The sequence below is a fragment of the Theropithecus gelada genome, chromosome 14, assembly GCF_003255815.1.
Source record: "Theropithecus gelada isolate Dixy chromosome 14, Tgel_1.0, whole genome shotgun sequence".
Taxonomy (NCBI): Eukaryota; Metazoa; Chordata; class Mammalia; order Primates; family Cercopithecidae; genus Theropithecus; species Theropithecus gelada.
In genome coordinates, this window is record NC_037682.1 from 64,002,610 (window position 1) to 64,010,989 (window position 8,380).

The 8,380-nt window shown below is 44.3% G+C and overlaps 1 pseudogene; it reads left to right on the top strand.

Annotated features, from left to right (window-relative positions):
• Nucleotides 1-263: 263 nt before the first annotated feature.
• On the top strand, nucleotides 264-4,568 carry LOC112605923 (annotated as a pseudogene).
• Nucleotides 4,569-8,380: the final 3,812 nt, after the last annotated feature.

The window sequence follows — 8,380 nt, forward strand, 5'->3', positions numbered from 1 at the left end:
TTGGGCTGGCTTCTTTACCACATGCTGTTTTATGAGCAAGGTCTTTGTGACCTGTTATCTTGTGCTCACCTCCTAGCTCATCCTGTCACTTGGAATGCCACACCTCCTAGGAATGCAGCCCAGTAGGTCTCAGCCTCATTTTACCCAGACCCTATTCAAGATGGAATTGCTTTGGTTGAAACACCTCTGACAGACCCACCAGAGGAGCCCTTCAGTTTGCATTAATATGTGTGGCTACTTATTTCACAGATACTATGTGTCAAATGTCGGTACAATGTCAACAGCTCACCCTCTTGGTTGTTGAGTTTCCGCATTACACAAATAAGGAAGCAGGCCCAGAGGAGAGCCTGGGAAATGAAGTTGGAGAGACCCATCCTGGGGTTGCTTGATTTAGGGATTTAGACTGGGAATGACTCCTCCAAAGATCTAAAAGAAGAAACTGCATACTGTGCATAGTGGCTTCTTTTCTGCCAGCCCTAAACAGCTCAAGAAGGGAGAGTCTCAGTTATGAGGCTGGGTGTGAAGCATTTTTTTTTTCTTTGAGAGAGGTCTTGCTATGTTGCCCAGGCTGGTCTCCAACTCCTGGGCTCAAGGGATCCTCCCACCTTGGCCTCCCAAAGTGCTGGGATTACAAATGTGAGCCACCACACCTCGCCTGAAGCATCTTGGTTCATGCATCTAGCAAAACTTTGGGCTGTGTCTCTCAACCCCATTGGACATGAGGTGTCCCTAAAACAATTATTTGGCTACAACCCCTTTAATATCCTGAACTTAGCTAAACAGTTATTTTAAAAATCAATATTCATATATAACTAAAGAAGAAACAGAGGAAAAGTAATTTGTAATACGTATTTCAATATATAAATATTCATTTTGACTCCATTAGCAGATAGCAGTCACCGCCCTGCTTGCATTTGTTTTGAATCAGTGAGCCTGCAGCTGCCAAGTGCAGACTAACAAGAGGTAAATAACCCATATGCCTCAAGCAGCTCTGACTTTAACTTATTATTTTATTTTTTATTTTTTTAATTTTTATCTCTTTTTAGACATGAGGTCTCACTATGTTGTCCCAGTTGACCTCAAACTCCTGCACTCAAGTGATCCTCCTGCCTTGGCCTCCAAAGTACTGGGATTATAGGTGTGAACCACTGTGCCTGGGCTTTTATATTTTTTTTAAGTGCACATTTTAGTATTTAGCTTGTCAGCCTTAAGTAATGAGGTCCAGAAAGCTTGAGGATAGCCACAAAGGAGCATAGATTCAAATTGTCCTGAATATACACTTCGATTCACAGCAGTTACAAGTGAGTTTTTAAGGAAATGGAATAGTTCCTAAGTTGTTTATCAATAATTTAAAATAAGATAACATAAGCAATTGATTGGCTATACATTGTTTTTATATCACAAATTCCAGGAACAGATAATGGATGAGGCAGGTAGTCAGGGACAAAACACCTTGAAACAATTGTCTCTGGGCATGGGTGGGGAGGATGTGACTGAAGTTCCATACTCATGCCTTTCTGGGCCTGATAAATTGGGCATGTCTCACATCATGAGACTGCTCTGAGCTATTTTTCTTTTCTCAAACTTTATACCAAATTCTAGGCTGCGGGATTTCATTTGTTCAGTAAGTATGTATTGAGTATTTATGTAATTTAGAACTCTTCTGGGGTTACAATTTAACTTACTTTCTCACCTCCAAATCATTATCACCTCAGTGAGGACTAAACCCAATGATTTTTTTTAACTTGCCAAAAATCCTATCTATGGGGTCTGGGGAGTCATGCCCTACAAATCATAAATTCTCATCAGATGGGTTTTATTTAACCCTATATATTGTGACTTACTTTCCAACCTGACTCTGGAATAACATGATGAGACAAGGAAGAAAAGCAAAATATTTTAATATTTTTACCTCAAAACATGTTTCTTTGCCATGTCTTGAAATGGCCCTGCAACTGTCCTTTGTGGGGGAAAATTTTCATGTGTAAAGAATCTCTGTTAGGCCGGGCGCGGTGGCTCACGCCTGTAATCCCAGCACTTTGGGAGGCCGAGACGGGCGGATCACGAGGTCAGGAGATCGAGACCATCCTGGCTAACAGGGTGAAACCCCGTCTCTACTAAAAATGCAAAAAATTAGCCGGGCGAGGCGGCGGGCGCCTGTAGTCCCAGCTACTCGGGAGGCTGAGGCAGGAGAATGGCGTGAACCCGGGAGGCGGAGCTTGCAGTGAGCCGAGATCGCGCCACTGCACTCCAGCCTGGGCGACTAAGCGAGACTCTGTCTCAAAAAAAAAAAAAAAAAAAAAAAAAAAAAAAAGAATCTCTGTTAACATAACTACATCTTTTTCTTCCAGGCCCTTCCAATTGTAAAGAGATTAATTAAAAGTGTAGCACCTTTTACAGATGTGAATAGGAAACACTTGTCATCTATTGTCTCTAACGGCAACTACTGTAAGACTTCAAAAGAACCTTGGTCTCCACAATCTTTTTTTCTCAACCTGAACGTTTCTTTTCTATCAATCCCAGGTCTTTCGACAAACTCAACCAACTGTCAACCATAAAATGTTTAAATTTACCTAGAGCCTGAAAACTCTGCCACCCCACTTTGAATTGTCCCGCCTTCCTGGACCAAACCAATGATTTATTTATTTATTTATTTATTTTTATTCATTTATTTATTTTTAGTAGAGATGGGGTTTCACCGTGTTAGCTAGGATGGTCTCGATCTCCTGACCTCGTGACCCGCCTGTCTCGGCCTCCCAAAGTGCTGGGATTACAGGCTTGAGCCACCGCGCCCAGCCTATTTATTTATTTTTACATGGAGTCTCCCTCTGCTGCCCGTGCTAGAGTGTGGTGGTATGATCTCGGCTCGCAGCAACCTCTGCCTCCTGGGTTCAAGCGATTCTCCTACCTCAGCCTCCCGAGTAGCTAGGATTACAGGCGCCTGCCACCACGCCCAGCTAATTTTTTTGTATTTTTAGTAGAGACAGGGTTTCACTATGTTGGCCAGGCTGGTCTCGAACTCCTGACCTCAATATCAGCCTGCCTTGGCCTCCCAAAGTGCTGGGCGTGAGCCACTGCGCCCAGCCGATGTATTTCTTAAATGCATTTGATTGATGTCTCATGCCTCCCTAAAATGTATGAAACCAAGCTGCACCCCAGACCACCTTGGGCACATGTTCTCAAGACCTCCTGAGGGCTGTGTCATGGGCCATGGTTACTCATATTTGGCTCAGAATAAATCTCTTCAAACATTTTACAGAGCTTGACTCTTTTCATTGACATCAATGAGGCCTAATCTGATCACGCTATAACACTGCAAGTCCCCATCCTTCTCCCCTAATTGTTTTCAAAAGCAGTGATCCGTTGAGGTGCTCATTTTTGTAACCCCAGTTTCTAGAAAAGTGCCTGGGTGAGAGTATGTAGGATCTCCATAAAAGTTGAATTAATGAATTTTGTAATGACTGCACCTCCAGACAGGAGCTGTCTTCTGGGCTCCCTGAGTCTCTGACAAACCTCTCCCACAACGAGTTTACCAACAGCAAGGACCTTCCTGGATGACTTCCACTGGGTTGGGGATTGAGGATTGAAAGGGGAGAGGCTGCGTGTGGAATATTCTGGCTGTGCTGACTGTGGACTTAGTCCTGTGTCTTCCCGTATCCAGTGTAGTATCTGGAGGAAGAATGCCTAGGCTTCACTAGCACCACCGAGGAAGCCCATAAGAATATTTCCCATCTATGTGGATTCAACTGGAACCACTGTGGAGAGGTGGTACCTGCCTGCAAATGCCACTTCATCCAGGACACCTGCCTTTATGAGTGCCCCCCAAACTTGGGGCCCTGGATCCAGCAGGTACTCATGGCTTCCTGGCACCCAAGAGCTAGCAGAGGAGCTGAATTTTCCAGGCATCTCTGCAGGCTGCGATCCCAGCTCCAGTTCTATTCAGGGCTGGGTTGCTGGGATTCTTGAGCCTGAGACCTTCTTTTCTACCAAAATCTCCCAGGTGGATCAGAGCTGGCTCAAAGAGCAGGTACTGAATGTGCCCCTGTGCAAAGAGAACTGTGAGCAATGGTGGGAAGACTGTCACACCTCCTACACCTGCAAGAGCAACTGGCACAAAGGCTGGAACTGGGGACTCAGGTAAGGGCTGGGGTGGGGCAGGAAAGGAGGGATTTGGAAGTGAAGGTGTGTGGGTGTGGAACAGGTTTGTGACATTTTGGGTTCGTAGGGCTGGCAGAATCAGAGACGCTTTTGGGACCAGTGACTAAAGGTCTTTCCTCTTCCCTCCAGGGTCTAACAAGTGCCAGGTGGCAGCTGCCTGACTACCTTTCCATTTCTATTTCCTCACACCCACTGCTCTGTGCAGTGAAATCTGGAGTCACTCCTACACGGTCAGCAACTACAACCAAGGGAGCAGCCGCTGCATCTGGATATGGTTTGACCCGGCCCAGGGCAACCTCACTGAGGAGGTGGTGAGGTTCTATGCTGCAGCCATGAGTGGGGCTGGGCCCTGGGCAGCCTGACCTCTCCTGCTCAGCCTGGCCCTAACGCTGCTCTGGCGGCTCAGCTGACTCCTTTTACCTTCTGACACTTGGTCATCCCTGCCCTGTTTAGCCCCACAGCTCCCAACTATTTGGTTCCTGCTCTATGGTCTTGTCTCTGACAGCCACTTTGAATAAACCAGACACCGCACATGTGTCTTGAGAATTATTCAGGTATGAATGGGAATGTGGCTGTTTTGTTTCCCAATTCTCATTGATTGAAGCTAGTTAGACTGGGTTAGTTCCCAGCTCTGATGCTTGCTATGAACTAGCCTGATACTTAAGTATTCTTCTAAGGCAGGAAACATTCATAGCTCTCAATTTTATTTTTCCCTATAGCTCCAATCTAGAGCCACGCTCAGGCGTTTTTCTTTTTTTGAGGCAGGGTCTCACTCGCTCACCCAGGTTGGAATGCAGCGGCATGATCTCAGCTCACTGCAACATCTGCCTCCTGGGCTCAAGTGATCCTCCCACCTCGGCCTCCCAAATACTTGGAACTACAAGCATGTGCCACCACACCTGGCTAATTTTTCAATTTTTTGTAGAGAGGATGTCTTGCAGTGTTGTCCAGGCTGGTCTCAAACTACTGGACTCAAACAATCCTCCTACCTCAGCCTTCTGAGTAGCTGACAATATAGGTGTGAGCCTCCACACTCAACTAATAAATATAAGACATGTATTATATATATACAATAGTAGAGACAGGGTCTCACTATTTTACCTAGGTTTGTCTCAAACTCCTGGGCTGGAGTGATCCTCCCAAAATTCTGGGATTACAGGCATGAGTCACTGTGTCTGGCCACAAGTCATGTTCATTTCTTGCTCAAGCTACAATGTTGAATGTGGGTTGTCAGGGGGGATTCTGTTCATTTCTCATTCCTGGACTACATTAGCAGCCAGTGGGTTCTGCTTCTCACTCAAGTACCCATGCTGATGGAGGCTCCATCTTCCATGAAGCAGGAAGAGGGAACTTGGCAAATTCCATAAGGCTCTTCAAATTTCCACCCATCACTTGTTTCTGTGGCCAAATCAAGTCATGAGCATGTCTAAATTCAAGAAAGCCAGGAAAACATAATCCTATCACATACTTGGAAGGAGAGGAGAATCACAAGGTTTGCAACAGACTTAATGATGACTAAAAAGGCTTTGTTATTTTCTCGTTAGTTTCTGTTTCTGGCATGGTCATAGTTACAAATTTAATTTTTTGGTTAGATCCTAGTAAGAAGGAGGACCAACTCTCTATACATATACAAGTAACTACATCAATATGAAAAGTGGAGCAATCCACCAATGACCGCCCTGGCTAGTCTTGTAAACAAGGCCAATTGATGCCCTTTTTGCCCTTCATTTGTTTCAATTTATTATTATTTATTATTTTTATTTTTTGAGACAGGGTCTCCTTCTGTTGCTCAGGCTGGAGTGCAGTGGCACAATCATGGCTCACTGCAGTCTTGACCTCCTGGGATCAAATGATCCCCCAACCTTAGCCTCCCAAGTAGCTGGGACTACAAGCACATGCCACCATGCTGGGCAAATTTTTTGTATTTTTTTGTAGAGATGGGTTTTGCCATGTTGCCCAGGTTCAAGATGGGTCTTGAACTGCTACACTCAAGTGATTCATTCACCTACCTTGACCTCCTAAAGTGCTGGGATTACAGGCGTGAAACACCTCTGCCAGACCACTGATTTCTTTTTTTGAACCAAAAGCATAGTTGATCAATGCAAAAGCTAATAATCGGACATTAACACAAAATTCAAAACTCTTGCACTTTAAAAGACACCCTTAAGAAAATTAAAAGACAAGCAACAGACTGGAGGGAAATATTTCCAAAACATATCTGATAAAGGATCCCTATCCATAAAATACAAAGAACACTTACAACTCAGTAATAAGAAGGCAGACAACCCAATCAAATAATGGGCAAAAGAAATGAACAAATATTTCATTAAAGACGATACACAAATTATGAATAGTTACACGAAAAGATGCTCAACATTACTAATCATTAGAAAAATGGAAATTAAAACCACAGTGATATACCATTTTATACCTACTAGAATGGCAATAATAATAAGACAGGCAATAACAAGTGTCGGCAAGGATGTGGAGAAATGGGAACCCTCACACGGTGCTGGTGGGGACGTAAAATGGCACAGCCCTTTGGAAAACAGTGTGGCAGTTTCTCTAAAAGTTAAATGTAAAACTGCCATACAACCCAAAATTCCACTCCCAGGTGTCTGCTCAGGAGAAATGAAAACAAGCATAACAAAACTTAAATATGAATATGTATGTAAATATGATGCATCATTTATGCATGTAAGTATGATGTATCATATTATGTATCACTATACATAATAGCCCCAAGCTGGCAATAACCTAAATTTTTAGCAACTGGTGAATGAATAGACAAAATGTGGTGAATCCATACAGTAGAAGACTGTGCAGCAATGAATCATGATGACACTTGCTATGTCGTGGATGAGCCTCAAAAACATTATGCTAAGTGAAAGAAGCCAGACCTAAGAGGCTTCATGTGGTTGATTTCACTTACATGAAATGTGCAGGAAAGACAAATTTATAAAGGCAGAAAGTAGGGTAGTAGCTGCCTGGGGCTAGAAGTGAGAACAGGGATTAATTGTAAATGGGCATGAGGGGGGATGAAAATTGAGGGTATGATTCTGAGTTTCTGTGGGGTGTGTTTGTGAGGGAAAGTATTCTAAGGAATTTGGCATGTGGCTCCATAAAATTCTATTATCTGAGACAAACTCCATTCCCATCATGAACTTTAAAATATTGGTTGGAAGCCAAGCATGGTGGCTTATACCTGTAATTTCAGCACTTTGGGAGGCTATGGCAGGTGGATCACTTGAGCCCAGGATTCTAGAACAGTCTGGGCAACATGGTGAAACCCTGTCTCTACAAAAAAAAATACAAAAAATTAGTCAGGTGTGGTGGTCCGTGCCTGTAGTCCCAGCTATGCAGGAGGCTGAGACAGGAGGATCTCTTCAGCTCAGGAGGTAGAGGCTGCAGTGGGCTATGACTGTACCACTGCAGTCCAGCCTGGGTTGACAGAGTGAGACTCTGTCTCAAAAAAAAAAAAAAAAAAAAAGAGAAATTGCTGGATAGTAATGTTGTAGGAGTTTCTCCTGGGTTCAGCTAAAGACGGGGTCCTTGTCACCCGGCCATGAAACATTAGGCTCGCAGACACTTCGAAGGGTGAGAAAAATGGAATTTATTGGGCAAAAAAAAAAGGGGGGGGAAATAGGGACCCTCAGCAGAGTGAGAGTCTCGCTAATACACACTTCCCACCTCGCAGATTGAATCCCAGATTCCACCCTGGAAGAGGAGGGGCCAGGCTCCTCTGCAGGAACTTCCTGAGGCTCCACCCCAGTGCACATTCCTCCCAGCGTGTGAGTTTGTCAGAGGTTCTATGGGGACACCTTTACACTTGGCTGTCTCATTCCCAGCTCTCAAGAAGTACATCTAACTGCTGTTAGAAGAAGGATAAGGGTAAGAATGAAGACTGATCTAAATTGCCTCCTGCTGAGAAGGGCTGGTGTTCTGGGAAATGGCAGTCGGAGCTCCCTCAGAAGCCTATCTAAGGGTTCCTGGCCGAAGGGGCCATCGTCTGAGGCTCCGGTTGCATGACCATTTGGAGTTTGATGGCCTGAAGGCAAGAAGAGAAAAAGCAGGTTATTAGAAAACACGTATTAAAACGAAACAAGGGAGGGTAAGGACAGCTTAAAATCCCAAGGCCTTTTACCAGTTTGCACAGGGAGAGGGAAGCCAAAAGCCCGACTGGTAAAAAAAAAAAAAAAAACTTTATGCTTTTGCCAGCATG